Source organism: Monodelphis domestica, chromosome 3 (assembly GCF_027887165.1).
Source record: "Monodelphis domestica isolate mMonDom1 chromosome 3, mMonDom1.pri, whole genome shotgun sequence".
In the NCBI taxonomy this organism is placed as follows: Eukaryota; Metazoa; Chordata; class Mammalia; order Didelphimorphia; family Didelphidae; genus Monodelphis; species Monodelphis domestica.
Window position 1 is genome coordinate 124,478,127 of NC_077229.1, and position 23,775 is coordinate 124,501,901.

Sequence of the window (23,775 nt, forward strand, 5' to 3'; positions counted from 1 at the left end):
AACAATTGGTAGTGGCATAAAAAATTGTCAAAAATTACACATGTGCGATTACATTTTGTGGAATGACCTTAAAGCTTAATATAGAACACGAAGCATGGGAGAATGTATATTTTAGCAGGTTCAGATTGTGTTGGGTCTTTTTTTATTGCTCTTAATACAAAATGTGTCTATCACTTCCTCATAATTCCCAATTCCTTTTAGCTATCACATGTAATTCAGAGATGTGGCAATGTATAGTAAATTATACATTTGAAAATTAGTTTTCATGCTTTCCTCAGCATTCTGTAGTTAATTTGAAACATAATCAGGTGATGCATAATGTACTTAGAGTACTAGACTTAGCCAGGAAGACCTGAGTTCAAATCATGCCTCAAATATGTGACTATATGGTTCTGGCTGAGTTTTTTAAACTTGTTATGCCTTAGTTTCTTCATCTGTAAAATGAGTAATTTGGGGTTAATCTTTAAATTTTTTGTTTGTTTCCTTGGATAATATGAGAATTCTAATAAATTATTTCAAGTGTTGTTGATAAAGTCCCAACAAATGCATTTTGAAAAAGAAAAAAATAGCTGAGTTAAATTACCTTAGAAAAGAAAACAGAGGGAATGGAGAAAGTGCTAATTTCTTTTTTTTTTTCAGGAATAAGAGAATTAACTGAAATCTAAAAGGAAAGTCACCTAATAATGGAAATAATAATAATGATAATAAATAGCTAGCATTTATATAGCATTTTGATGTTTACAAAATACAAATATTTATTTCATTTGATCTTTATAACAATATTGGTAGGTGGGTACTAATTTATAGATGAAACTGAGGCAGATAGAGATTAAGTAACTGATGAGAATAAAAATAGTGATGGCTACAAATGAAGACCTTGGTCTGAATTTGAAAGATTGTTCTAACTTTTATATTAACTTTATTCCCCACATATTTCTCCTTCTCTCCCTCTAATACATAGATATTCCTTATCACAAGGCATAGAAAAGAAATGAGGTTTCCCGCCTCTGCAAAGGAGGGAAGAATATTTTCAAATTTTTTTCTTTGGGGCCAAGATTAACTATTATAGTTATGCATTCAGTTTTAATATTAGCATTTCAATTGTTATTCTCACTTATAGTGCCATGGTCACAGTGTATGTTGTTTTAGTGTTGCTTTCTTATTGATTTTAGATCCTCTCAGATAATTTTTCCCAAACCTTGAAGTCATATTTATATTTATCATTTCTTAAGGTTCAGTAACATTTCATTACACTTATTTGAAAAAAAAAATAAAATTGAGTTTGAATCCTACCTTAATGTAGTACCTAGGTTAGACATACAACAATTGATGGACATCTACATTGTTTTCCATTCTTTATTACTACAAAAATATGGCCCTTTAATTCTATAGTTGAACTCCTTGACAATGTATGTTTAAAATGGGGTGCTTATACCAAAGAACACAAACATTTTAGCGGATTTCTTGGCATAATTCCAAATCAATTTTCAGAATGGTTGGACTAATTCTTAACTTCATGAGCAATGGATCACTGTACCTATTTTCCTACAATCCCTCCAACATATTATTTTTGCTAGTTTACCAACTATGAGGTAAAAGCTCAGAGATTCTTTAAAATTATATTTTTCTTTTTATTTGCTATTGTAGCAGAATTTGAAGTGGTCATTAATAACTTGCAGTTCTTTTAAAAACATTTTTTCATATTTTTGTCACTTATCTTTTTATTAAATGTTTAGATTATTCTCTTCAGGAATACTATATTTAGCTGATATATAAAAGGAAAGTCATTTAGCAATGGGAATAGTAATAACAATAATGAGAAGAGCTAGAAGAACCTTTAATCATATAGAAGGCAAAGAAGAGAAACAAGGAGGAGAAAAATGAACTAAAAGAAAAGAAGAACTATCATTTATATAGTACTTTAAAATCTGCAAAGTCATTTCTATATATATCCTTCCTCTATTGACCTAGTTGCATTGATTTTATTACTGCATCAGCTTTTCAATTTCATGTAATTGAGATTATTTTGTATTTTGTAATCTATAACTCTTCTTTCCTAAGAATTCTCTGTAGTCATAGCTCTGAAAGGCATTTGATCAGGTTTTCTTAAAAATTAATGTTTAGTTTTCCTATCTATTTTTATTTTATTGTGGACTATGGTGTGAAATCACAAGTTCATAGGTTTAGAAGTGGAAGGGATTTCAGAGATCATTTAGTTCAACTTTTTCATTTTATCAACAAGGAAATTGAGATGCTAAGAAATTAAGTGACTAAAAGCTTAATTTATGTCGAACATCTTTCTGGTTTTCCCAACAATTCTTGTCAAAAAAGAAGTTTTTCCCAACATAATTAATGCTTCTCCTCCTCCACTACCCCCTTTGTCTTCCTCCTCCTCCTCCTCCTCCTCCTGCAGTGTCATTGCTCTCATGTTTGTATTGTTTCTATAATTAGGATATAATTGAGAAAAAAGAAAATACTAAAAAGCATAGTATTACACATGCCATTCCATAATATAGTAAATAGTATCTACCTAAAACCAAGAGTTAGCATTATATGCAATAGAGAAGTGCTAGAAGTCTCCAATAAAATCTGAGTAAAGCAAAGATATCTATATTAATAGATGAATAATCAGAACTGATAAATAGTAAGAAAGTGTTACATAAATGCTATCTGTTCAAAAGATATGGACTAGCACTTCTTGAGGGAAAAAATCTAATCTATCAACTTTCATATAACTAATCATGATTAAATATGTTTGGATATATGAATCTGGGAAACCTGTACATAGGAATAATATTATCCACGGGTGGCTAATGAGGTCATCAAGAGAAAGAATGTAGGAGAAAAGATGAAGGTCTAGGGCAGGACCTTGGGCATACCCAGAGGAAGAAAATATATGATGAAGTCTAGTTAGAATAAAATGGGGAGTGGGAATTTCTTGGTCTGATATTAAAACCTCCATTTTATTTTTGTTCTAAAGTAAGAGGAAAGTGTGCTGGGTTGGGGGGTGGGGTTCTGCTTGTGACTAGGCTGTGATTAGTTGCCAAATTTCAATAGAAAGTAGTAACAAAGCAATTTCTAGTGTATTCAAACTAGCTATCATTCCACATCAAATTAGAGATGGGAAAGAGAAATAGCGAAGTAGAAAAACAAAACTATTGCATTGAGAAGTGTAATAAAAATAACACAGCTATGCAATAAATGCAATAAAACCAGCACAACTTGTGATCTTGTGTCTCCTTAATATGCTTCTGGCTCCTGAGGAATGAATTAGGAGTACAAGTAGAGTGCATGTTTCCCAAAGTAAAACAGTAATAATGCTGAATTACCCCAAGGTTCAGGCATAATGGACACTGTAATTAAGATACACATCTCCATGATTTTGTGCCTTGAAGTCCAGAAGAAGTATCACCTTTAAGAAATGCCTTTTGAGCCCATTCCATTTTAAAGTACACCTGACATGAGCTAGTCTTTTTTTGTTGTTTTTTAATTTATTTTTTATTTTATTTTATTGATTAATTTAGAACATTTTTCCAGCATTACAAAAATCATGTTCTTTCCTTCCTCTCCCAAACCCCTCCCATATCCAACACACAATTGAACTAGGTTTTACATGTTTCATTATTCAAGACCTATTTCCATATTATTGATATTTGAACAAGGGTGATCGTTTAGGGTGTATAACCCCAATCATATCCTCATTGATCCATGTGATCACGCAGTTGTTTTTCTTCTGTGTTTCTACTGCCACAGATTTTCCTCTGAATGTGGATGGTGTTCTTTCTCCTGGATCACTGCATTGCTGCTAGTAGAGAAGTCCATTACATTCAATTGTACCACAGTGTATCAGTCTCTGTGTACAATGTTTTCCTGGTTTTGTTCCTTTCACTCTGCATCATTTCCTTGAGGCCATTCCAGTTCACATAGAATCCCTCCAGTTTATTGGTTTTTTTTTTAGCTGTGGAAGAGAGAGAGATACTGGATTTTGCAGTGTTTTCTCATACAAGAAGGAAATAGAATTCTGGTTGCCAACGGGGATGGGAATGGAATCTCCAGCTAAGAAAAACAAGTGAGTAGTTGGGGATACAACGTTTTTTTTCCTTCTGAATTGAGGAAGAAAGGAACATAAACTCACTGAGCTTATTTGGCCTCAAATCCCTTATTGAACTGAAGAGATCCAGACTAACCATCTTTCTTTATAGTTGTTGGATAGAGACTTTTTCCTTTTGGGGAAGAAAATAGCCTATCCATCAGAAGATTTCTTTCAAAAGCTATATCTCAGTCTCAAGAAAATATATCATCTTGAATACATAAAGATCTTATAGTTTTTTGGGACTTAGTCCCCAGATTTGAGCTTTAACCCCTGCAGAAACTCTAGGTGGAAATAGATTAGGGACTTCTTGTTCCCTTTTCCCTAACCTATTATAGCAAACCCATCCTCTAATACATAGATCTTTCAACTTACTAAGGAACTGGACCTCTTCTTCAGTGTACTAAGGGGATCACAGATGACAATTAGATAAAGAAGATAATGGAAACAGAGATTGAAGGGAATTTTCTCTTACCCTTCAGCTTTGTTCAGAGATCCAACTCCATTTTTCTCTGTGACAGCTCTGCTGGGGAGGGAAGTTATGTGTCTCTTTATCTGTTCCCTCCCTCTCAATTACCTGTCAAACTTTGGTTCCTGATCCCCCATTAGTACAGAGCACAATAGTATATTATCACCAACATATACCACAATTTGTTCAGCCATTCCCCAATTGACGGGCATCCCCTCATTTTCCAATTTTTTTCCACTACAAAGAGCATGACTATGAATATTCTTGTACATGTCTTTTTCCTTATAACTTTAGGGTACAAACCCAGCAGTGCTATGGCTGGATCAAAGGGCAGACAGTCTTTTATCACCCTTTGGGCATAGTTCCAAATTGCCCTCCAGAGTGGTTGGATCAATTCACAACTCCACCAGCAATGCCTTAATGTCCCAACTTTGCCACATCCCCTCCAACATTCATTACTTTCCTTTGCTGTCATGTTAGCCAATCTGCTAGGTGTGAGGTGATACCTCAGAGTTGTTTTGATTTGCATTTCTCTGATTATAAGAGATTTAGAGTACTTTTTTGTGTGCTTATTAATAGTTTTGATTTCTTTATCTGAAAATTGCCTATTCATGTCCCTTGACCATTTATCAATTGGGGAATGGCTTGATATTTTTTACAATTCATTTAGCTCTTTATAAATTTGTTAATTAGAACTTTGTCAGAGTTTTTTGTTATGAATATTTTCCCCAATTTTTTAAATTTCCTTCTAATTTTAGTTGCATTTGGTTTTGTTTTTACAAAAACTTTTAAAATTTAATATAATCAAAATTATTAATTTTACATTTTGTAATTTTTTCTAACTCTTGCTTGATTTTAAAATCTTTTCTTTCCCAAAGATCTGACAAGCATACTATTTTGTGTTCACCTAATTTACTTATAATTTCATTCTTTATATTTAAGTCATTCACCCATTCTGAGTTTATCTTGGTGTAGGGTGTTAGATGTTGATCTAAATCTAGTCTCTCCCATACTGTTTTCCAATTTTCCCAGCAGTTTTTGTCAAATAGTGGATTTTTGTACAAGAAACTGGGATCTTTGGGTTTATCATAGACTGTCTTGCTGAGGTCACGTAACCCAAGTCTATTTCACTGATCCTCCCTTCTGTCTCTTAGCCAATACCATACTGTTTTGATGACCACTGATTTATAGTATAGTTTGAGGTCTGGTACTGCTAGGTCACCATCCTTCACATATTTTTTCAATATTTCTCTTGATACTCTTTATTTTTATTTTTATTTTTCCAAATTAACTTTGTTACCTTTTTTTTCTAATTTAGTAAAAAAGTTTCTTGGGAGTTTAATGGGTATGGCACTGAATAAGTAAATTAGTTTAGGTATTGTAAACCTTAAAATTTCTTAGACTTATGAATGTTGGAAATTTCACCATTGGGAAATTTCATACTTGAAAAAATTTCCTACTGATAGTAAGAACTCTATTGGAATGTGAAACTCCTTGGCCTGGGAGGATCCCTCTCCTCCCTACTTAAGACTACTTTAGGACAGAAACCTTTTGCTAAACAATGGAAAGGGCTTTGACTTATGCTTAAGCATAGAACAGGAAGTTCTTTGAGTCATGATTGATTTTAGAATTGATACAATAGAGATACTTGGAATGACAGAACCTGGTCTTGGAACTTACAATCTCCACCCTACTCAGAGTAACAGGATTTAGGAAGGGCTGCAGCAAAGATCAAGATTTAATTATTTGAGAATATGACCTTCAACAGACATGTGCAAAGGAAACAGACCTCTGGGCAGTCCTGGGTTAAGCTAGAGCCACCATTGGCACAGGGGAGACATCGACAGTGATTGGTAGATGTGAGAACTGAGAGGAGGGGACTTAGATGGTTTCCTTAAAGATAGCGGGGTCTGAGGACAGGAGGAGAAGGTTTTGCTCTGAGAGATTTTGCTCTGAAGGAGTCTGAGAGGAGAGAGGTCCTGGAGGGAGAGCTCCTGGAGAGATCTGAGAGGAGGGCTTGCTCTGAAGGAGGCTGGAGGTGGAGGCCCCTGAGACTGTTTCTCCATTTTGGTAACGTGAGTGATAGGGACTGATCTCTTTTCTTTGTCTCAGCTATCTAAGGGCTTGGGCCTTTGGCCCAGCCTAAGCAGAGGGGGTATTTAAGCCCTATTCCCTTCTCTCCCCTTTCTCTCTCTCTCTCTCTCTCTCTCTCTCTCTCTCTCTCTCTCTCTCTCTCTCTCTCTCTCTCTCTCATACCTTTCTTCCTCCTGTTTGTAATTAAAAACTCCATAAAAGGTTGACTGCTGACTTGAGTTTTCATTTAGGAATTACATAGCTGAATTCCTTGGCGACCTTAAATTAATATATATCAGTCTTTTAAAGTGATTTCCATATCACAGTATCATTGTCATTTTTATTATGTTAACCCATTCTACCCATGAGCAATTCATTTTTTTCCAATTATTTAGATCTAGTTTTAATTGTGAGGAGAGTGTTTTGTAGCTATGTTCAAATAGTTCTGTGTTTGTCTTGGTGGATAGATTCCTAAGTATTTTATGTTGTCTAGGGTGATTTTTAATGGAATTTCTCTTTTTAACTCTTCTGCTGAGATGTGTTGGAAATATATAGAAATGCTGATGACTTATGTGGGTTTATTTTGTAACCTGCAACTTTGCTAAAGTTGTTCATTATTTCCACTAGCTTTCTAGCTTTTTGATGGATTCTCTGGGATTCTTTAAGTAGACCATCGTAGTCGAGTGATAGCTTGGTTTCCTCATTACTTATTTTAATACCTTCAATTTCTTTTTCTTCTCTAATAGCTACTGATATTGTTTCTACTACAATTGCTAGTACAATGTTAAATAATAGAGGTGATAATGGGCTAGTCTTATAAACTTTTCTCCAGCAAAATTGAGGTGCTCTTCATTCTCATTGATCAAGTCCTATTTTGGGAACATGGGAGTGTTAAAAAGTACTGACTCCAGTGATGATCTTGCAGAATCTGACCAGTCAATGATGGTGTCACTCTAGCTGGGGAAGTACCCCACCAAAGGTTTCTTCCCACATTCTAGAACATAGGTAATGAACATTGGCCTTCCTGAGTTGTACCTCTGCAAATTAATAATAAAAATCCCATCTGGAAGCTTCTCAATGGTCCATTCTGAAGTATATTTAATTTTTGGTAAAGTGAGAGGGGCCACTGTTAATTAAGATCTCATGGAGACAGGACAATTGTCAGAGATCTGAAGTAGTTTGTGGCACTCTCAGCACAAGAGTTTTTTTTTAACATTTTAAAATTTTTTCATGCATAGGCTTGCAGCTCAAAAAGTTGTTGGCTTCCTTTATCAATGAACTCAGTCAATGAATGTCCATTTAGAATTGGAAGAGATGGTGACAACTGACATGTTTTAAAAACAATCCAAGTGGAGAAATATTAGGCTATTAGAATGACATCTGATCATTCATGTCTTGGCAGGATATGAGGGTTCAAATGAACAACCATCTGGATAAAAGAAGCAGGGGCAGAAGGAGGGCCAAACACACTGGAAAGGAGTGAGCTTAAAGTGAGGAAGCTGAGAACCCAGGTTATAATGTGTTAGCAGGAAACATTTGTCTTCTAGCCAACAACCATGCCAAACTCATTATTATTTCTTCTTTTACTGTGGTGACTCCACTGGCTTGGTAGTAGAGTAAGGTCCCAAGCAAACTGGGCACCTCTGTTAAAGCATAAGGATTTTACATATGAGATCATATAAAACATTTTCCCATATTAATCGTTTTGTGGAAAAATACTTGAACAAAAAAATGAAGAAAGAAAATGAAATATGGTATAGTTTGGTGTGGATTCAGACTCCATCAATTCTTTCTCTGGAGTAGCTGGCATTTTTAAGCAAGTCCTTTGGGATTGTCTTGGATCATTATATTGCTGAGAATAAGTTATTTACAATTGTTCATCCTACAGTATTGCTGTTACTATGTACAATGTTCTCCTGGTTCTGGTTGCTTCACTCTGCATTAATTCATGCAAGTCCTCTCAGATTTTTCTGAAATCTTACTACTCATCATTTCTTATAGCACAATAGTATTCCATTTGATCATATGCCACAATTGACTCAGCCATTTTCAATTGATGGGATTCCTCTCATTTTCTAATTATTTTCCTACAAAAAACCCTGCTATGAATATTTTTGTACTTATAGATCCTTTTCTTTTTTTTTCTCTTTAGGATACAGACCTAGTAATGGTATTTTTTGGGTCAAAGGATATGTTCAGTATTATAGTCCTTTTGACATAAATTCAAATTGTTCTTCAGAATGGTTGAATCAGTTCACAACTTCCTCATATCCTTCAACTTATATAATTTTCCTTTTCTGCCATAATTGCCAATCTTATATGCATGAATAAGTACCTCAGAGTTGTTTTAATTTGCATTTTTCTAATTAACAGCTATAGCAGTTTCACATGACTATAAGTAGCTTTAATTACTTTGAGAACTTCCTGTTCTTATCCTTCAACCATTTATCAATTGGGGAATGATTATTTGACTCATTTCTTTATATATTTGAGAAATGAGACCTTTATTATAGAAACATGTGAAATATTTTTTCATCTTTATGATTATTGTTTACTATCCTCCATCCTATTTTCCCCATTTCCCCATTTATTCTATTCTCTCTTCTTTCATCTTGTCTGTTCTCAAGTGTTTTGCTTCTTATCTCAACATTCTTCAATTTGCCTCCCCTTCTATCACCTTCCCACTTCTTTTATCCTTTTACCCTCTATCAGGACCCCAAAATTAACTCCTTGCTAACATCTCTCATTTTCTTAAGCTTACATGTTCCCTGGCACCAGGCCTAGTAGTAACAGGCCCAGACTTAGCTGCTGAACATATCTCCCCCTTCCAAAATGGGCTATGAGGAGAGGTGGATTCAAGATAGCGACCTAGAAGGAGCAGAAGTTCAGACCTCTGAATACCCTTCCTTACTGATCACAAACTGAATGCTCCTAAGAGACTGAAAATCAAACTTAACAACCAGACAAAGCCAAGGAACCCTCCTGCTGGACTTAATTCAAAAGGTACACCCCCCAAAAAAAAGCCAAAATCCAAGAACACTCAGATTTAAGGGGAAGACAGAAGGAAGACCACAGGACCCATCCCCCCTCCCACCCAGAGCACTGAGATTCCAGCGGCAGCAGGAACTTCTGGGCAGGCAAAGGTGCTGGTCTGGAGGGTGTACCTTCTGGGCAGGGCTATGCCAAGTTCAGAGCATCCAACACAGATGGCAGGGAAGGAGCTAGAGAGGGATAATAGGGCTGGCAGCCTGGCCAGAGTTGTGGAGATCCTCCATATTTGCTCCAGCCTTCCAGGAGGTTTTGGACTCAGAGCACACCCAGCCCAACTAAACTGAACTTAATCCCATTAAAAGTCTCCAGAACTCAGGGAACCCCAGGCTCTACACCCATCCTCATTGACTACTGGACTTTAATACAATAAAAAGCCTCCAGAGGGCAAGGAAGCTCAACCCCCCAACAACCCTCCCCCAGAGACTACACCGAGAGATCTTCTATTAAAACTCTAAGAGGGGAGACTGACAGAAGCCCCCAAAACCAAAAATAAAATGAGAGGAGAAGGAGCACAGAAAAATATGGGGAGTAAAGAAAGGGTCAATGTGAGCAAACAACAGAAAAAGAAGAAACTACAATAGACAGCTTCTATTCAGCAAATGAAACAGAGGGGGAGAGATCAGCAAACGATAAATCAGAAATCCCAGCTAATTGGATACAGGCTATGGAGGAACTCAAAACACAATTAAGAGAGGCTGAAGACAATTGGGAAAAGAACTTAAAAATTAAGATAAGTCATCTGGAAACAAAGGCACTTGAACTAAAATGATAAAAATAGTGTCTTGAAAGCCAAAATCAACCAGCTGGAAAATGAGGCAAAGGAGATGAAAGATGAGGCAAAGAAGATGAAAGATGAGACAAAGGTGATGAAAGATGAGGTAAACAGGATGAAAGATGACCTCCAAAGAAAATCAGACCAGAAGGAAAAGGATGACCAAAAATCCAGAGATGAAATCCAATCTTTAAGAACCTGAATACAACAACTGAAATTAAGTGGCCTCACAAGGCAGCAGGACACTATAAAACAAAACGAAAAGAATTAAAAAATTGTGGAAAATATGAAGCATATCATTCCAAAACAGACAATTTAAGAATCATTGGTCTACCAGAAGACCACAACAAAAGAAAAAGACTGGACATAATACTACAGGAAATTATTCAGGAAAACTGCCTCGATATCCTAGAACAAGAGGGAAAAGTGGAGATTGAAAGAATCCACATATCACTTCCTGTATTTAATCCCCAACTGAGAACACTCAGGAATGTTATAGCCAAATTCAAAAACTATCAGACCAAAGAAAAGATATTACAAGCTGCCAAGAAGAAGTCATTCAAATACCATGGAACCACAGTGAAGATAACGCAGGATCTGGCTGCATCCACAATGAAGGACCAAAAGGCATGGAATATGATATTCCAGAAAGCAAGGGAAATAGGTCTACAACCAAGAATCAACTACCCAGAAAAACTGACTATATTCTTACAGGGGAAAGTATGGTTATTCAACACATTAGAGGAATTCCAAGTATTCATAAAGAAAAGACCAGGCCTGAATAGAAAATTTGATGTCCAAGCACAGAACTAAAGAGAATCATCAAAAGATAATTTAAAAAGAGGGGGAAAAGAAAAACAAAACAAAAGAACAACTAAAAAAATTTTAAGAGACTCAATAAGTTAAAATTATATGTATCCCTATAAGAAAAGAAGCCATTGGTAACTCTTAAAAACTGTTGCTATCACCTGGGCAGCTAGAAGAATTACACTTAGAGGGAACAGTGACAAACTGTATAGGATGAAAGGACAAGACATAAATAGGCATATAGATATATGCATGCATAAATACACATACATGTGTGTGTATGTATATATATATATATAGACTAGACTAGACTATATATATAGAGAGAGAGACTACATATATATATACATACATATATATATATATATACAACTAGAGCTAAAAAAAAGGTTAATACTAAAAGAAATGGGAAAAAGAAACAAATGGGGGTAAATTTATATGTCACAAAGAAGCTCATGGCAGGAGGGGGGAGAACATCAATACACCAGAAGGGTAAAGAGGTTGGAGATAGGAAATACTCAACTCATACGTGCTTTGAAACTGACCCATAGAGGGAAGAACAATCCAATCCATTGGGGCAGAGAATAGATTTGCACCCTATAGGGGAGTAGAAGGGTAACAAACGGATTGGTGGGGAGAGAAGCAGTACAAGAGAGGGAGAGGGTGGGGGGGAAATTTTAGAAAGACTACAGGGAAAATAAGGGGGGGAATAAGAAGGGAGGGGGTAGAAAGGGAAGTAAAATAAGGGTGGGAACTAGGGGGCCTGATTATAAACAAGCATTGATGTAGAAGGAAATAGTGAAAGAAGAAAAGGCAGGACCAGGAATAGAAATCAAAATGCTGGGAAATACACAGCTAGTAATCATAACTCTGAATGTGAATGGAATGAACTCACCCATAAAACATAAGTGAATAGCAGAGTGGATTAGAATCCCAAACCCTACCATATGCTGTTTACAAGAAACACACATGAGTAAGATAGATACGCATAGGGTGATAGTAAGAGAATGGAGCCAAATCTACTGGGCATCAACTGATAAAAAGAAGGCAAGAGTCACAATCATGATATCTGACAAAGCCAATAATAAGAAAACACATGCCTAGGCCAGAGAGGCCTAGATAGGATCACCTCACATCATGGAATATACGCGTCTGCTCCAAAACTCAAGTCCAAAAGACAGACAAAAGCCTTTGCAATCATGTTAAATACTTTCTCGATCTCGAACCACGTGCGAATTCAGTGAGATTACAAAGTATTTTGGGGAAGTAGAGCAAGGAATTGTGGGGATTGAAGTCCTGGATTCAAGTCTATTTTTACATTCCCTCATTAGATCATTATTGGGGAAAGAAGTTTCCCCAAAAAGGATCATGAAAACATAATCAACTTAAACATTACAACAATTTGGGGATAAGAGGGGAAAAAGACAAAACAAAACCAATAATTGCTAGACGCATTAACAAAAAGCCAGTTAGGGGGCAGTCCCCTTTGGCATGAAAGTATACATACAAATAAATGTTCAATCAACTACACCCAAAGTTCATTCTTGTGCAGCTTGTGGACTGAAGGCTTCTTCATGATGTCTTCTCCAACAGTTCAGTTTCTGGATTCAGGGAAGTAGCATCATTCTTTACCTAAAATTCTTCTCAAAAGGAATTTAAACTTTGCAATTTAAATAATGATATTTTTTACATTCCCCCATTAAGAGGGTGATTGAAAAATATAGGATCACTTAGGGATGCATGGCTGAGGTATGAGGTATATGAATCAAAATTGGTAAGAGAAATAAAAAAGAAATCAGAAAAATCTAAATGAAAAAGAAAAATTTCTGGATGAAAATATAGACTATCAGTCTTATGTGTAAAAATTCTAAGTAAAAAAAAATAAATCTATAACAGGTCCTTGAATCAGGGCCCAATTAAATGATCTAAGCAATGATGCATTTACCCAGTCAGTAGCCAGGACTACAGAAAGTTACCACACTATGAAAGGCAGAAAAGGGACCAGATTATAGGAGCCAAGGTTTTGGGGATACTCGTCTGTGAGTGTTTTCAGAGTGAGTGTGGACACAACAAAAGCCTATGTCTAGCATGTTAAACACAGGAACCTCAAGTCATCACACTAGGTTCAAGACCTTTCTATTGGCCTAGAAGTGCACCAATCCATCCTGGATTGGGTTTTCTTTGGCTCTGTGCAATGGCTCTTGTGTGTATATCTTGTCCTGGAATCAGACAGAATCATTAAGCAAAGTCCCATAATTTTTAAAATAAGTAATGGCATCATTTTTATAGTCACAAGCTTTTTGGGGTGTGCATTGGCAAATGTGTCTTAAACTTATAGTACTGAAAAATCAAAAAGTTAAAGAAAATCTTAATACTGGTGACATGTGCTTCAAATATAAAAAAGATAGAAAAAACCACTGAAATAGTATATTGCACATGCAGGAAAATATAATAATAAAAGTTTAAAAATATAGCTTATAATCATTGACACACTGTGTCAGCTAAGAAAATATAGCATACAAGGCTTTCTCACCAAAAATGAGATCCATTTCCTCTTTCTATCTGGCCATGATCACTGTGAGTATAAGGCAAATAAAGTGAGCAAGGTAACATTTTTCATTTTTAAAGAATAGTAGTACAAATATGTAGTATCAATATCCCCAAAATTCTCAATAGCCCAATTAATTACAATAGCAAACAAACACACTATCATATTTACAGGAGTTGCTGTATGGTATTTAAAAACCTATGAATTGATGGATATTTGTCACAATTTTTTACAATCATAGCAATCTTTCAACCTTGTTGTATAAACATATTTTTAAACAAAGTAAAACTCATGTTGGGTTAAGAATATAATCAAGAAATCTATATATCATTCTGGTGGAAGTAAAATAGTGAGCTGAAGAGTATTAATGAAGGCTGCTCCTTTTTTGGAGGCTCTTTTAGGGGTACAAATGCCCTGAGTTTAACTGCCCCAACTTCCATTCACATATTTAGAAATGCAGGAAGGTTGGGAGTTATAAAATGTATTTCACTTCGCTAGAATTGGCCTTACACCTCATGTTAGGGGCAGGCAAAAATAACCAGAGATTGTCAAAAAAAATTTCAAAAATCATATTTAAAAAACCCTTAAAATCATTTGAGATATTTAGCACATTAAATTTTCCAAAGATTGTTATAGCAATTGTAACCAGTTCTGAAATCCATCTATCCTCTATGTGACAATTTACAAAGGCAAAAATAGAAAAACTTTTTTTCATATATGGGCTTATTCAATAATATTTGTTCAATAGTTATAGGGGAAAAGCAACAGAATTTTTAAAACTCAGTACATAACAGAATAATATTGAATCCAGTAATATATGAATTTAAAATCACAAAGTTAGACCTTAAACAAAACAAACAATAAAATAAGGTAGAATACAGAGATTTGTATAAACCACTGGAGTCTGAAATGCCTTAAAGTTATATAAACTCCAGTATTTAAAGTTCCTTAGGTGTATTTTTTAAAATTAATTATCCATTTAAATGTCTATTGTCCGAAGGCAGAATGGTAAGGGCTAGGCAATGGGGGTTAAGGGACCCATCCAGGGCCCCACAGCTGGGAAGTATCTGAAGCCAGATTTTAACCCAGGACTGCATGTCTTTAGTCCTGGCTCTCAGTTCACTGAGCCACCCATTTGCCCCTTCAAAGTTGAATCTTTGGGCTGAATCTTTCTTCTGACACACAGGTGAAATCAATGAAATTACCAGAACAGTCAAAAGGTATCCTTTTAAATAGCCCATTGCTTTTAAGTTCTTGTTTGGAAAAGTCTGTTTCTTCTCTCTCCCTTTTCTCTCTCCCCTGTTATGATCCCCCTGTGGTCAATACCCCCATCCACGTGGAGGTTTAACCTAAGGGAAAATTACCTGTTCTCCTTTCCCTCTTGTCTCTCCCCTCCACCCACATGGCCATTACTGTTACCAGCTGGTAGAAATCAGTCCTGAGTGATCTGCTCCAAGGATCTGGGTGATGAGCCGGCTCAATCGGAGGCCAGTTTTTGCTGGACTGGGATCAGCTGGGTCAGGTAGGTGAGAGACCACTGGGGTGGGTCGGGGCAGGAACGAAGGGCTGGGAGCCGGAGCACCAGGTGAGGACAGAGAGAGGTCAGGATAGGGGCTGCAGGCAGGAATTGGCCGAGCCAGTGGGAGGGAAGGGCTCAAGAAGTCTCAACTGAATGGCTGGTGGCAGGAGCTGATCAAGATGTTTTTCTAAAAAAGCATCTTGGAGAAACATGGCTTAAAAAAATTCTAAGCACTAGCTATTAAAGCTGAACTAAAGATCAGAAAAGAATCAGCAGATTGAGAGTCTTTTCTCCCATTAGGTCACCAACTGTAAAGATTAAAATTTTGGGAAACTGAGGTAGGAAGAAATTAGTTTCTCTCTGCAAGGAGTATTATATTTTTATGAGGTTTATTAACGGTTAAGGATTAAAGAAAATACAGAATAAGAAAACACATGCCTAGGCCAGAGAGGCCTAGATAGGATCACCTCACATCATGGAATATACGTGTCTGCTCCAAAACTCAAGTCCAAAAGACAGACTGCCTCTGTTCTAGGCATCCCAAATTACAACAAGCCATTTACTTTGTATGTACATGAGTGAAGAGGGGTAGCTTCAGGTGTTTTAACTCATATTTTGGGACCTTCTCAGCTCCAAATTGCTTATTATTCTGCCCAACTGGACCCAGTAGCATCAGGAGCACTACCATGTCTTAGAGGTGTAGCTGCTACAGTCTTGCTAGTGAAAAAACTGTTGATCTAGTATTGGGATGCCCATTAACAATTATGTGCCCACATGAGAAAGAAGCATTGTTGCTAAGGCATAGAACACAGGCATTCTCAGATCAGTGAATTACAAGGTATGAAATAACCTTGTTTAATAGTGAAAACATTACTTTGAAATGCTGTACAATCCTTAACCCTGCCACCTTGCTTCCAGATTTACCAACTTCAGGAGAACCATTACACAGTTGTGAAACATTAGTGTCCATGGCAGAAAAGCCTCAAGATAATCTCTTGGACACTCCCTTAGACAACCCAGATCTGATATTATTTACTGATGGTTCCTCTTTTATGAGGGATGGCATATGCCACACTGGAGTTGCTGTAGTCTCAGAATTTGCCACTGAGTGGTCAGCTTCATTACCCTCTAATATTCACATTCAAGGAACAGAACTCATAGCTTTGAAGCACGCTTGTATAATTGCCAAGGATAAAAAGGCAACAATTTATACGAATTCTAGATATTCTTTTGGCATTTGTCACTTAGTCAGAATGCTATGGCTCCAAAGAGGATTTTTAACTTCAGCTGGAAAATCTATAGCTAATGTAGAAATTATTAATGAAGTTCTTTCTGCTCTCCAGCGGCCTGAAGCCCTAGCTGTAGTAGTTCATTGCTCGGCCCATACAGGTGGCACTGACCCTGTCTCTAGAGGAAATGATTCAGCAGATGCCGCTGCAAAGCTAACAGCCATAGAAGGGCTTGAATTAATTTTAACATTAACAACCACTGATGATTTAAATTTATCATTTTCCAATAATGAAAAGGAAGTGGAAAAATGGAAACAAAAATTCAAAGTAAAACAGATTCATAGAGTATCGGTGTGATCTGAAGGAAAACCCCTGCTCTCTAAAAGTTTCTATAACCAAATTTTCCAATCTATTCATAAAAATGGTCACTTTGGCAGTCAGGGCATCGTGGACTCTGTTAAAAGAGTATGGATAGCCCCTGGTATAACTACCATAGCCTCTAAAGTGTGTTCAGTCTGCTCTACCTGCCAAGCATATAACCAACATGCATTTCATGGCAAAGCCTTTTGTGAGCATCCTCTGGCTTACACACCTTTTGAATATCTACAGATAGATTTCATAACAATGCCAAAGGCTGGACATTATAAACTTTGTCTAGTCATAGTAGATCAACTGACCAGAAGGCCTGAAGCATTTCCTGTGACCTGAGCCACAGTGGCTTTTGTTGCTAAGGTACTTTTAAAAGAAATTATTCCTCGCTGTGGCTGCCATCACATATTGATTCAGATAGAGGAAGCCATTTTACTGATTCTGTCCTAAATCAGATATATTTTGCTTGGGGATAACTCCCAAGTTCCATGTTCCATATCATCCCCAGAGCTCAGGCCAAGTTGAGAGGATGAACAAAGAACTTAAAACTATGATTGGAAAATTATACTATGAGACACATTTAAAATGGCCTGAAATCCTCCCTCTGGCCTTATTTTATCTTAGAAGCAAGCCTAGAGGAGAACTACACATCTCACCATTTGAGATGCTTTTTGGACATCCACCTATACAGGCTCAACCTTTTCCCCCTGCATATACATCACCATTAGGGACTACTATTGCTTCCTATATACAGGAATTATAGCACAAACTACATGAACTTCATGAATCTGGAGCTGCAGTACAAGCCGGACCACTAGATTTTTCTCTTCATGACCTGAAACCAGGAGACAAAGTGTATATTAAGAATTTCAAGCCTACTGGAGCAACTCAGCCTTCCTGGGAAGGACTATTCCAAATATGGTTAACTAATCCAATATCTATAAAGGTTGGAGAAAAGGACTCTTGGATTCATTGCTCACATGTAAAGAGAGCATCTTCTGTTGAGACTGGTTGACTCTACCCTATCACATGCATTGGAGATAATAATCCATTGACAAGTGGATTCTCTTTTTTGAGAACACATTGAATTCCTGATTTTTCCACTCATTTTTATTGCTTTTTTAAAATTTTTATTAGAATATTTGATTTTTTCCCCTTTTCCCATTTCTCATACTAAAGGTACATATAATTAATATAATTTTTATGCAGTAATACAAGTTTAATATATATATGTACATATATATATATATACTTGCTATAATATTAATGCATACCCAAAAGCTTTGTTATGCAAATCTGCCATTTATTGATAAAATATTATGGGACTGTGATTAATGTTTGTATCTGATTCCAGGAAATGGGATAAAAACAAGCACAGACTTAACCTGAATAGTGCCAAAATGAGCACACATGAAATACTAATGTGGACTCGAGGTTGCAACATTTGACATATGTTAAGTCGTGGGACTTCCTTGTATCTACTCTCCTTGCGAAGTACTCATACAAGTACAAAATTTGACTTTCATGCTGTCTCCCTATATCCCCGAGAATGTCAAAAATCAGACAAGGGAATGACACTTCCCTATCAAAATAGAATTCTAGTTCCTTTCCTTCTTATATTATGGCAACTTCCTGTAGTCTTGGCTGCAAATGGGAAGTGAAATATTACTGCATTCTGTCCTGCAGACTTGTGGTATAGAAATTACTTCAAATTGGACCTATCCAAGGGCCTATTTTGTAATTTTTTTCCTTGTGTTTTTGGTTGTGTTTTTCTCTTCTTTTGATAATTGACTCATACACCCCCATAACTCAAAATTGCATCCTGAGCTGAACTGGATGTATTTTAAGTCCTACTTCAGGGGGGATTGTATTTTAATTTAAAATCCAAGATTTTTTATTTTTTTGTTTGAGACTGAGTTTTTATAAAAAATCCAAGATTTTGATTTTGTTTGAGAAAAGATCTTCAAAGAAGAAGCTTGCTAACTCCTAAATCCAGTGAATGAACTGTTGCAGAAAGATGCCAGAAAACCTACACTATAGCAAAAAGATCAAGAATGAACTTTGGGTGTGGTTGAGTGAACTGAAAAAGTTTAATTGAACATTTATTGTAAATGTACACTTTTATTTCAAGGGGACTGCCCCTAATTTGGCTTTCTGTCAATGCACCTGGCAAAACATTGGTTTTCCTTTCTTTCTTTCTATTCCTCCCTAACTACTGTAATTTCTTCTTAGAAAATTGAATATTGTATACATCTGTAGTTAGTGCAATGAAAAGTCCCCAACTCATACTTATAGTGAAACAAAAATCCTAAGTTAGGTGGTCTATTTTAGATATAATACAAAAAGGTGATAAGTACCTATAAAGGTTCAATTAATCATTAAATGGTCAAGCAACTTACAAAGGGCAAGCTTAGCAAAGAGATGTGAAATACTCAGAAGACATAATCTAATCAGAGAAGGTGATAACAAAAGAAGATGTGAACTAACAATGGACAGTCCTGGGGAAAAGCATCTCCTGTGATTGGTAGATGTGAAATTTTGGGGGAGGTGACATAAGAGAAAATTCTCTTTAAAAGGAGGTCAGGAGTTCAGGCTCTCTGAACCTAGTTGGAGTTTGGAGTTAGTTTGGAGGAGCTGGGTCTCTGAACTGAGTTCTGTAAACCTTAAAAATTTCTTAGATTTATAAATGTTGGAAATTTCACCATTGGGAAATTTCATACTTGAAAAATTTCCTATTGATAGTGGGAACTCTATTGGAATGTGAACCCCATTGGCATGGGAGGTTCCTCCTCCTCCCTTCTTAAGATTACTTTAGGACAGAAACCTTTTGCTGAACAATGGAAAGGGCTTTGACCTATGCTTAAGCATAGAACAGGAAGTTCTTTGAGTCATGATTGATTTTAGAATTGATACAATAGAGATACTTGGAATGACAGAACCAGGTCTTGGAAAATACAATTTTCACCCCACTCAGACCTAACAGGATTTAGGAAGGGCTGCGGCAAAGGATCAAGATTTAATTATTTGAGAATATGGCCTTCAACAGACATGTGCAAAGCCACAGACCTCTGGGCGGTCCTGGGTTAAGCTAGAGCCACCATTGGCACAGGGAAGACATGGACAGTGATTGGTAGATGTGAGAACTGAGGGGAGGGAACTTGGATGGTTTCCTTAAAGATAGAGGGGTCTGAGGACTGAGGGGGGTTGGTTGGAGAGGTTTTTGGTCTGAGAGGTGGTGCTTTGAGGATTGGCTCTGAAGGAAGCTGGAGGTGGAGGCCCCTGAGACTGTTTCTCCATTTTGGTAACGTGAGTAATAGGGACTGATCTCCTTTCTTTGCCCCAGCTATCTAAGGGCTTGGGCCTTTTGGCCCAGCCTAAACAGAAGGGGTATTTAAGCCCTATTCCCTTCTCTCTCCTTTCTCTCTCCTCTCTCTCTATCTCTAATACCTTTCTTCATCCTGTTTGTAATTAAACTCCATAAAAGGTTGACTGCTGACTTGAGTTTTCATTTAGGAATTACATAGCTGAATTCCTTGGCGACCTTAAATTAATATATGTCAGTCTTTTAAAGTGATTTCCTTGTCACAGTTCAGGAGTTGAGGATTTCAGTGAAGGACTGGAGTTTTGCTTTAGGACGATCTTGTAGTGAGTGATAAAAGACTGACTAGTTTCTCTTAAGGCTCAGGTCTAGGGCCTTCATACTATTCTCTCTCTCTCTCTCTCTCTCTCTCTCTCTCTCTCTCTCTCTCTCTCTCTCTCTCTCTCTCTCTCTCTCTCTCTCTCTCTCTCCCCCTTCCCTTAAATTCCTTCATTTGTATTAATTAAAATCTCCATAAAACCCAGCTGACTTGGTATTTTCATATTTGGGAATTTTCCCATGGCAAAATTTTTATTTTTAATATAAATCAAGACACTAAAAATATCTTTACAGTTTGGCCTAAACCTTTACAGTTTTGGCAATTCACAGTCTTGGAAACCCACATTTTCATGGTTGCAGGACCCTAGACTGAAGCTTTATCATTCAGCAAATATGAAAAGTAGAATAATTTTGCAGTAACCTGCATAGAGTGTCAGATTGGAATTTCTGCCATAGCTTAGGGACTATTATTCATACTAAAAATAAAATTAGGGTTCCTTCCCAGAAGAAAAGTTAAAGAGTCTCTAGTAACAAATTTCTTCTTTCTAGTTTATCAGGGAGAAGAAACTGGACCTTTAATACGATACAATGCAGAGCAATATAGTACAATAAGCATTTATTAAGTACCTACTTTGTGTTAAGCACTGTGCTAAGTACTGGGGGTACAAAAGAAATAGAAATTACTGTAAGAAAGAGTTCCTGTTCTCAAAGACCTTTACAATCTAATAATGAAGATCAGGCTAAAAAAAGAGCTGAAAAGCAAACTGAGGGGTTTGGGATTGGGGATTGGAGTAGGCTAGCAGGAGCTATCTGGCAAGAGCATGATGTTTTGTCCAGTCCAAAACAAAGAGAGTTATTTGATTGGAAAGGGGATAGTAAGGTGGAAAGTTCATATCCCAGCCATCTATAAAATAAAGCTTTGGAAAGAGTTTAGTGCTTAATGTTCCAGCTCTTCAACAGAGGGGGAGAAAAAGCAAAAAAAGAAAAGAAAATACAAAAACCCATCAAACTAAAACAGGAAGGCTTCCATGTGAAAGTAAAGAAGTGAGAAAGTGAACATATTATTTAGAAGATAGTTATCTAAAGTCCAGAAAATCAAATATAAGTTTAAACAGAAAAGGAAGGGAATTAAAGAAAACCATTAACATATAATCATCAAGGTAGATATAGAAAAAAAGTAAAAGAGAGTAAGAAAAACAGCAATTGAGATGATTGGAATTTCACAGAAACAAAATGAGAAAAAAGATTCAACAATAAAGCCCATGACTTCAGATATCTATGTATAAATGCAAATAGTATATATAACAAGAAAATAAATAGATATTCTAACAAAAGGAGATAAAGTTGACTTCAGAGGTATAACTGAGATGTGATAGGATCTATGGCTGGAACATGACTCTGAAAGGTATGCCTTATTCATAAGGAACATAAAAAGAGAGCAGCTAAGTGGTCCAGTAGATAGAAAGTCATTCCTGGAAAAGGATGTCCTAAGTTCAAATCAGATCTTAAATAGTTCCTAGCTGTGTGAACCTGAGCAAGTCACTTTATCCCCACTGCCTAGCCCTTACCACTCTTCTGCCTTGGCACCAAATATATACTATTGATTCTAAGATGGAAGTTCAGGGTTTTTAAAAAATTGAAAAAGTTAGAGGGGTTGAGGATGCTTACTAGCAGTGGGTCCTAAGAAATTATGCTCACTCAGGTAAGGAAACCAAAGAACCATACAGAATCCACAGAGTGGAGAGCATTTGAGGGAAATTCAATAGCTACAAGATAGAGAAGTATTATTGTCAGTGGAATATACCACAAACCACCTGGACAGAAAAAGAAACAGATAAGGACTTTATGAAACAGATTACAAGTCTGGGAAGGCAGAAGTGAGATTTTGATCATTTAGAGCAGGAGTCCCCAAACATTTTACACAGGGGACCAGTTCACTGTCCCTCAGACCATTGGAGGGCTGGACTATAAAAAATCAAACAAACTATGAGCAAATCCCTATGCACACTTCACATTGTAAAAATGGAGATTTGAACCCCAGACTTAAATCCCCAGAAGTCCTTGGTACTTCCCAGAATTCCCTATAATCTCAACTGAGTCCTCACCTGAGTGTGAGAACACAATTTGTATTTAAAATGGCTTTAACGCCTATGTCGGGCTCTTCTTGTACTCAGAGATTGCAAGGATGTAGTGAGTAAACTAAGTGCGGGGGGTAGGGGGGGGGTTCTGAATTTGGCTAAATCAGCCATGGCATGTGGTTTATTTTCTTATTTCCTTGATTTCTAATAATCTTAATAAACCTCATATAAATATAATACTTTTAGTAGAGAAACTAATTTAATTGTTACAGTTAGTGGCAACAACTAGATTGGATAAGAACTCAAAAAAAAATTTTTTTTTAAGATAGCCTAGATAATGATTTCTAAGCCATGTTTCTCTAAGGCTTTTTAGCAAAGCCTCTTGAATCAGCTTGAGCCTGCTTGCCTGCTTGCCTTGCTCCTGCCTGCAGCCATCTGCTCCTCCTAAGATCACTCTCCTGCTTCAGCCCCAGCCCTGCCCATGCCCGGCTGCTGCCTGCCTGCTTCTGTGCTCCTGCAATCTGGACCCAGATTGTTCTCCCAGTCCCGACCCACCCCGGCTCTGACTCTGACTCCGGCTCCTGGCCTCCAGCCATCTTGCTCACCTGGCCCAGCCCTAGCCCAGCCCCAGCAATTCTGTCCTTCGACCCAGAAGGCTTGCTGGTAGCTGCCCCAATTTCTTCAGGATCAAAAACCAGCTGGTAAAAACGGGGGGTGTTTTTTCTTTAGGCTACAATTAGCCTCTACATGGCAGGGGGCAGGAGACAGGGGACCACAAAGGGGGAGAAAGAGAAGAAGAAAGAGACTTTTCCAAACAGGAAGTTGATTACAAGTATGGGGTATTTCAAAGGATATCTTTTGAGTGCACTGATTCTGTTACTTCAGGGGAAAAAATTAGCTCCCTGCAATTTTTGGCCCAATTTGAGATTCCAAAAACCCACCCTTACTATGGGGAGGCAGCTCAGTGGCTCAGTGGATTGAGAGCCAGGCCTAGAGATGGGAAGTCCTGGGTTCTAATCTGGACTCAGACACTTCCTGGTGGTGTGGCCCTGGGCAGGCCATTTAACCCCCATTGCCTACCCCTTATCAATCTTCTGTCTTCTGACAAAAGACATCTAAATAGATAATTTTTA